Genomic DNA, 7652 nt, shown 5'->3' with positions numbered 1-7652 from the left:
GCCTTCTCATAGGCCTTCCTCAGTCCACATCTCCTCCCTTCAATCCACATCTTCAGCCATTCCTTTATCCTCACGATTCCACGAGTCTTCCCCACATCTCCTCACGCCCCACCATCAGTCCATCTCATCATACCCTAGGCACTAGAATTTTTACTTCTTTACCCCACTCGCTGGATCAACGAGCCCCCAGCTTCTTTATACTCCCCGGCGCCTACGAGTCCTGGCCCTCTCTCCATGTCACTACATACGGACCTGTTCTTTATACTCCCGGCTCCAGGAGTGTCCACCCTTCATTCCCCTTCCATCCCAACTTCTTTATGCTCGCCCCAAGTCCACGAGCCCTCTGCCACCATCCACCCAATCCCTCACCCTTATTGGCTTCACCGCGGTCGGCATGGGGCCTTCACTCCTCTTCTCCCTTCTTCCTCCACCCAACCCAGCTTTTTTATACTCACCCCAGGTCCACGAGTCTCTCCACTGTTCTTTATACTCCCAGTGTTAGGAGTCTTCCCTTCCTTCCCCAACCGGCTCGGCTTGTTTATACTCGCCCCAAGTCCACGAGTCTCTACACCGTTCTTTATACTCCCGGTGTTAGGAGTTTCCACCCTTCCGTTGGCCCTCATGGCCTTCACTCATCCAGCCATTCTTTTAGGCTCATGGCTCACGAGTGTCGTGCACCACACATCTTCACTCCCTCACCTTCTCCCATGCACCCGGTCATTCTTTTATACTCCGGCTCAAGGAGTCTTGCAATTTCTAACTCAGCATGGCCGTTCTTTTATACTCGCGGCGTCATGAGTCTTCCCCAGCTCATCTCTCGCCTCCTCATCTTCATCTTTATCTTCCTCATCATCTTCATCTTCATTATCTTCATCAAAACTTTGTGGCCGAAGCCCGCATCAATATTTTCCACTCTTTCCTCTCCATCTTACCTCCACTTTCTTCCACTCCATCATCTTCCTCTTCTCTTCAACACAAAGGGCCTTCTCGCCTGAATCCATCTCGTGGTGCCACACGCCCGCTTCCTTTATACTCCCCGAGTTAGGAGTTGCAAGACCATATCCCCTCAGCTTCCCTTCACATGACTTCAGCACCGCATGTTCATTCAAGTAGTCTATAGTAGTCCCATAACAAGCAGACCTTCTCCTTCAACTCTGACTAATCTAATCCACGGCCATCCATACTCCGCTCTGTTTCGCCTCTTGGCTCATTCTTTAGCTCATCAAAAGATCTCCATTCCGCATCCTCCAACAAGTGGTCTCACCATAAGCCCACATTCTTTATCCTCCTGCCAGGTCCGGGAGTCTTCGGTATTGACACAAGGGTTTTCATTCAACATACTAGAAATTTTCCTCCATGTGCTCATCCACTCCATTAGATTCACCTCGTCATCTCTACCATGCCCGCATTGTTTATACTCCTACCAGGTCCGGGAGCCGTCAAAGATTTCTTCTTTACTCATCCTCATGTACCTGCTTTCTTTATCCTCGTGCCAACCCCACGAGTCTTCTCTCGAGACACTAAGCCCGCATTCTCCATCTTTAGCTCACACAGATTTTAGGTCAACAAGCCGCCCTCGATTGGGAAAAGAGTAAAACAACTTTCTCTTGTCTACTTAAACCTGTCAACCCCGTTTCTAGTTTGCCAACAATATTTGGTCTCATGACATGGCCCTCATAGCCCCAAGAGATCCATTTTCAGCACAGATGAGCATTCCACTTCATTGCCCGTGGTTAGGCATAGATTCAGGCTCAAACCATTTAGCTACAGCAGTCTCTTCACATTTCTATACAAGTTGTGGGTGGTAGCATGCAACCCCGACCCTGCTTCATTTTACATGACAGCACATTTTTCAACACATGCAACTTGAACAAGTTCAACTTGACGTCTCGACTTGCTGGGCACTCATAGCTTGAAATCCTGACCAACTTGCCTCCACCCATGTTGACCACCCCAGCAGTCAGGTAGGAGGTAGCTCTAATACCAAGTGTGACAGTGCATACCTGGTCCCACGAGTCCGCACGTGAAACCCGCACAAGCAACATGGCCCATGGGCACACAGCACCGTGTCACGTCTTGAACACGCAACAGAAACCAACTCGCAAGACATGTCAAGGCGACACGCCATCGCATCACAGCATGATCCCGTCGCATCGTGTTGCGTCACGGGTCGTTACACCCTTGATGTCCCTCCTGCGTCGTAGCTCGCTCACAGCACGCGTAACGCGTTTGTCTAACTCACACAAGGGTAACATGGCACTTGGAGTCGCCGAATCATGCTGGGGAAGAGTTCTGGGCTCACAAGGATCCACAATCAACCATCTTGGAACACAGTGCCACAAGGGCGACATGGTTCATAACCCACCTCTCCTCATAATAAGACATGGCGACTCAAACTCGAAGCAGGGGGCCCACCTGCCTCACTCAAAATGAGAATCCTGCACGCCGAGAGGCAAAAACGATGGTTGCTCCATGAGGCACGGCCTACATGGAGGAGGTGGGGATACATGGGTTGCCCAAGCCTCACACTCCCTTCCCTCATAGCCAGTGCAATATCAACCTTGGCTACAGCATCTTTGCCTCCACCTATTCCGTGAAGCTTGCCCTCTAGTTCCACCCAGACTGCCTCTCACAAGCCTCCAAACCAAACCAGCAATCTGCTTTGTTGCATGCCACTCTCGGGACATCTCTAAGGCCTACCAAGTCTTGAAGAATGACAAGAAGCAGGTCATCTACAATAGCAGCGGCGTGAAGGTGTGCAAGACCAGTATAGTAGTAGCATCAGTGCTGGAGGCAAATTCTATGGAAAAGCCATTATCTGAAGGTTTCTAATGTGCCGGGGTTTCCAGAAGGGAAGATAGAGGAAGTCAATGATGCAACGAAAGGGATAGATGGGGCTTTGAGAGCAGTGAGGCAAGCTGGAAAGTCAATATTATGTCATTTTTTACTTCTAAAGGCTAAGGTTAAAGACTTAACCCTTAAAGCCCATTCACACTAGCTCATCCTCTCTCTCCCACACTTACTTATTCACACCTACACTTCTCCAAAATTATTGCCATGCCAAGCCCATTCAATGATTGTCTATCCATTGAGCCAAATAAAATCCAAACTTTTGATGTATCCTAAACTTCAATGTATGAGATTTTGTCAAACCAAGCACATGTACCCATCAGTGTGTTCATTTGTAAAAGCATAAAGAAAAAAGGAGAAAAAGTACCACACATCAACAAAGGGACAAGAATCACAATAAAGAAAAAGAGCATGAAGACCAAGGAGTCCAAGAAGATTAAAGATTGCACCAAAGAGTGAGAAAGAAGTACAAAGAAGATGAAGAAAACATTATCCGCTCTGCTGATAACAAAAACCTTCCCATAGTGGATCCTTATTTCGTGTAGTGGACTTTTCCCATAGTGGATGTAAAAACCCTACCAAGAATGTAAAGTTTCAAGCCTTAAATTGACTAGGCTGCCAAAGGATGTCCAAAATCCCATAAGCATTGTGAGGAACAGTGGTACTATCCAAAAGCTATATAAGCATGTACTTGACACTCATTTCAATGGAATGGTACTTTTAGTTTGAGTCACTCAAGATTGTGTTTATGATTCCAAGCTAATCTATCTTAGAACCTAATTCACTTGAGATACAATTCCTCATTCTGATAATGTATCGTGTGTTTGACTTGCGTCCACCATAGCCAATCTAGTTCTAGGTCTGTGTTTCTCAACTGTTCCGGCATTTGATGATGCACTCAATCCGATTTTTGCTAGTTGCAAACATCCTTAATTAATTTTTCTATAATGTGACTAATTTTCCCAAAGCTATCCAAGAAATGGCGTCCTTCCTCATTCTTTTTCATTTTCTAGAGAACGAATTGGATCAAGAAAGGAGTTGAGAAAATATTCTTTCATGGTGGTATCATGAGCTCCTTGGCACTCATAAAGAAGATCCCCCATATAGATGAGGTATTCTATATATATTTTCAAGTCACATACTTGTGCTCTCTGAGAAGCTTATTTTGCTTCAATTTTTTCATCATATCTACTACCTACAAAATCTCTAACTAGGAGCTCAAAGAAAGTGAGAACTCAAACTTCATCATTAGAAATGTCTTCTTTTATGTCAAGTGAGACACCTTCCCATGAAAGCCTTAGGGTGCCCAAAAAACCATGAGTTATAGAGTTGATCAGATCAAACTTTTCCTATGTTTGGTTTGTCAAGGAATTTTTATGATAGATAGGCATACATCATGTGAAGCATGGTTTGTATTCCTTTCTAAGACTTACCTTAAATTTTCCATATTGGGAAATTTCCAACCTTAGCCATGGTAGGCAAGGCATAATCTTTGCTTCCTAAGGTAGAAGCTTCTTCCTTAATGCCATGAGCATTTTGATGTTCCTTCTCCAGAGCATCCAACTAGTTAAAAAACTCTACATCGTATTATTTGCCATTGTATGCTTAGGTGTAGAAGTGAGCATTGATGTTGATGAACCATGGAACTACTTGATAATCATTAGTGTTAGATTCATCATTTGTATCTTGTGCATTTATTGGATTACTACTAGCTAGATCATCAAGATCAAATTCTTCATTAGTTGATAATATATATACTCCATATATATTTATGTATTCATTTGCAAGATCACAACAATTTTCTTCTATTCCATTTGGGTGACACAGAGTTTCTTCCATTAACGAAGTCTCTATCACATGCTATTAAATGAAATCTTTGTCTTTCAAATAAATCTTCTTCTTCTAAAGAAATTCTCATGGGAAAATGTTACATCATGTCTTGAAAATTCCAACATTTTCCCTGAATAGGTGGTGGTTGATTAGGAGTTTCTCCGTATGCTTACTTTTTTTCTTGCTAGGCTAGTTGACCATTATTGCTTTTAATATTGATAGCTGGTATATTTTGAAGAACTTCCTCTTTATCATCATCACAACTATTTCAAAGTCCCAATAGAAAAAATAACTTATGGTTGGGGCCAAAGGAGGATGTGACTCAAATATACAGGCTGTGTTAAGTCGAGGAAGGTTTGGAAGGTAGAAAGTATTCCATCACTTTTCCTTTTGAACTGAGAAAGTAACCCTCACCCCTTTTGGTTGAGGAAGGAGTAATAGAGAGTTGAACAAACGAACATTTAAGATTTGTGGATTCCATTTGTTTTAGAGTAGCATCAATAGAGCCCGCCGTCCTATTATTAAAGAACTACATATTTCTATAGATTTGGTCCATCTACTCTCGTATTTGGTGAAGAGTGAGATGTATCTAATTTACTGCCTATTGCTTTGTTGAGTCTCCATTGAGTGGATGAATGAAAAGGATAGCCTTGTACTAGAAGCCATTATGGGTGAAATATTTTGGTTGAGTATCAAGAGCATTTACAGAGGTGAAATTGCTTACTGTAGAGGTAATTAACCTCTTGCAATGGTTGCAGATACCTCTATCTTCAATGGTAGTATGTTGGCAAGATGGTACAATGAGATTATCATGAATAGACTAAGTTGGTTGTACCTTGATTAATCTTGATTCCTTTGCCTTTGAATGATCTCTTAGAGATCCACCTACGATATAACATCCTCTATCGCCATGAGAATAAACTTGAATAGATTGTGGTTGCTTTAGTTCTTTTGTCTGCAGCAAAGAAATATTCATCTATCATTCTTTGGGTAGATCCACTTCAGTCCAATTTACAATTGTTGGATGATACCTTTAAGTTGTCTCATCACTTTTCATAATGATAGTCTGCCATTGATCTTTATATAAGAATTAATTCCTTCCACCACTCTTGGTATTACCATTGAAACAAGACAAAAGACAAATCTATATTAAATTACAAGATGAACGGAGATTTGTTTCATCTCCAATCTAGTAGTGCATATGTTTAGAGTTAAGATGCCTCAAAGATAAGGATCATTCAAAGATGAGGAATGTAGGTCAAATTTCAAAGAAAATACGCCCACTAAACAAAGGTGACATTAGAGCTCCAACAATCGTATCTCTAAGTTCTTTATGGCAAGTATCCAATATTGTTGTCACACAAAAACCAAATATCCCTCTTCTTAAAAAGGGAAGAATTTGATAGCTAAATAGCCCATATGAATATTAAAAAACTCCTCTTCGATTTTCTAGATTTTTTTCATAAGCCAATCCTAAGAGAGAGATGAACTAGTTGTCCTCAAAAATATCTCCTACAAAAATAGAACCATGGTCTTCTATGAAGAAGGTGGATGCCCTAAACCTAAAGATAGACTTCTCACCATATACTTCAATTGGCTTTACAAAGGGTAGTACCCACTTATTAGAGGGCTTGATCTCATCTACAATGACGGTAGAATTTGCAAGAGATTAATATTTTTGGGACAAGTTCATTACTAAGGAAGACAATCCATTCTAGAATGAAAGTAACAGCTACTAGACAAGTTAGGCGAAGGTCTTACATCGGTCTTATCTCAACAGAATTATGTCAATCCATAGTGTCAAGCAACCCCTTTGTTCTTTTGCCTCAAAAAGTCTCTACTTGCTATAAGCAACTTCTCCAATGGCAATAATGGACTCTCCTTTAATAAGGCTCTAATAGCAAAGGTAGGAGGATCGCTATTTACAAATGACCAATTTAACAAGGAAGCATAAACAAGCTATAGAATAGGTCGCTAGCATGCTCAATTATAAAGCAAATCATGATATTGAACAAGTTTATATATAAAATGGCCATGCAACAATTTTCCAAAGGTGCGTATGGCATTTGAACCATTTGGACACATGCCAAAGAGTGTGAGCGATAGAGGTAGCTATACTTTTCTGCTATAGTGCTTCATGTCATCTTTGAGAGACCTCTAGGTGCCTTGAACTTGTCTACCATTGATTCATACAAGGTAAGAACTAATTTTTAGTATGCTCTATGAAAACATGCATATGCTTGAATTTAAGCCCACATCTCTATGTTGATTGACTTAGATCAAGCTTCAAAATTGACCTATATATATTGGCCAAGGAGTAACCAATCATGAGGTCCTAATCACCTGGCTCTATCCGATCTCCTTTCAAGATATGAATAATGCCATTGGATGCCTAGGTAGTTGGAAGGCCCTCACGCATGCCGTAGTTCAACATGTGTGCCAATAAAGGTACAAAGTCTCAAGTGCATGGCAAAGTTGCTTTGGTACCAAAACATCATGATTGCATGTTCTTCCATTTTGAAATCTCCATCTATCATTTTGTAGCATCTTTGCTATGAAGGAGCACACGATTATTGTGAACATGGTAAAAGCTTGACATAGGTATTTCCAAGTCTCTTGTGAGGTAATCAATGTTAGCAAGTAAAGGTAATTGAGAAATGTAGTGCTAGAAAGGATGGCAAGGTAATGCTTGCAATTGAGATTGAATATACTACTAAGATGAGATAGAGGACTTAAACCAAGATAATACTCTATGAGATGGAGAATCCATGTTATTTGGGTATCAAGGAGAGGTAGGCATTCAATAATCCATTGTCATAAAGCCAAGACAAAATAGCATGCGTGGAGACCAAATCGAGACCATAAGGAAAAGGTGTTATAAAAAGTCATACACACACACAAATAAATAAATACATGCACGCATGCATACATGTGTGTGTGTGTGTGTGTGTGTGTGTGTGTGTGTGTGTGTG

The sequence above is a fragment of the Lygodium microphyllum genome, chromosome 14 (genome assembly GCF_053477565.2).
Source record: "Lygodium microphyllum isolate KBCC chromosome 14, Lygodium_microphyllum_v1.1.10, whole genome shotgun sequence".
NCBI lineage: Eukaryota > Viridiplantae > Streptophyta > Polypodiopsida > Schizaeales > Lygodiaceae > Lygodium > Lygodium microphyllum.
Note: the sequence above shows the minus strand (reverse complement) of the source record.